At 34.0% G+C, this 1,281-nt stretch overlaps 1 non-coding gene across 1 annotated transcript; it reads right to left on the bottom strand.

The window, feature by feature from the left end:
* Positions 1 to 352: 352 nt before the first annotated feature.
* LOC125614908 lies at positions 353 to 458 on the bottom strand. The gene has a single exon (XR_007345482.1). It is a non-coding gene; the product is annotated as a U6 spliceosomal RNA (small nuclear RNA).
* Between the last annotated feature and the right edge of the window lie 823 nt (positions 459 to 1,281).

Here is a 1,281-nt window from a genome sequence, read left to right as displayed (position 1 = left end):
AAAGTGCATACTGTATAACAGGATACTGGGGATATAGTAATGAAATAAAACAAATCCATTTCTATGGCCTTATGAAACTTACAATTGTGAGAGGAAAAATAGCCATTCATATTGGTTGATTGCATTTACATAAAGAAACAATGGAAGGATAACACAAGAAAAAGAATGAAATGATTGTTTACAGGGCATAGAAGGACAATTTTTTGTGCTATTTTATTTTGTTAAGTATATGAAAATATTATTCATTTAGAACAATGACTAAAATTATTATAGAATCAGTATAAAAATTAAAGGAATTAAGTAGGATAATGGGGAAGTTTTGGGAGAAGTACTTTTTTTTTGAGGTCTGATAAAACATATGGAGTGCTTCAAAATTTGCATGTCATCCTTGTACAGGAGCCATGCTAATCTTTGCCATATTGTTCCAATTTTAGTATGTGTGATGCTGAAGAGAGTACAGTTTTTAAGCAATCAAAATTATCTTCTTTAGCAATGGGATGAATGGGCCATTCAATTTTAGTTTGTTTAGGTTTTTGAACTGAAGCTTGGCTTTTAAGTAAGGGTTTCTAAAACTTCCTTTGAGATTTTCTCTGTGTAATGCCTTATTAAAGAAACTATGCCCATTGGTACTAGCATCACTCTATTAAGAAGCCACACAGCAGGATATAAAATCAACACGCATAAATCAAAGGCATTCCTGTATATCAGCGACAAATCCTCTGAAATGGAAATGAGGACAACCACTCCATTCAAAATATCTTCAAAAAAAATAAAATACTTGGGAATCAACCTAACAAAAGAGGTGAAAGACTTATACAATGAAAACTACAGAACCCTAAAGAGAGAAATAGAAGAAGATCTTAGAAGATGGAAAAATATACCCTGTTCATGGATAGGCAGAACTAACATCATCAAAATGGCGATATTACCAAAAGTTCTCTATAGGTTTAATGCAATGCCAATCAAAATCCCAACGGCATTTCTTGTAGAAATGGAGAAAGCAATCATGAAATTCAGATGGAAAAATAAACGACCCAGAATAGCAAAAACAATGCTAAGCAGGAAGTGTGAATCAGGCGGTATAGCGATACCAGACTTCAAACTATACTACAGAGCAATAGTAACAAAAACAGCATGGTACTGGTACCAAAACAGACGGGTGGACCAATGGTACAGAATAGAGGACACAGAAACCAATCCACAAAACTACAACTACCTTGTATTTGATAAAGGGGCTAAAAGCATGCAATGGAGGAAGGATAGCATCTTCAACAAATGGTG

The sequence above is a fragment of the Marmota marmota genome, unplaced genomic scaffold (genome assembly GCF_001458135.2).
Source record: "Marmota marmota marmota unplaced genomic scaffold, marMar, whole genome shotgun sequence".
Lineage (NCBI taxonomy): Eukaryota > Metazoa > Chordata > Mammalia > Rodentia > Sciuridae > Marmota > Marmota marmota.
The sequence above is the reverse complement of the archived record's forward strand: the minus strand, read 5'-3'. Positions and strand labels throughout refer to the sequence as shown.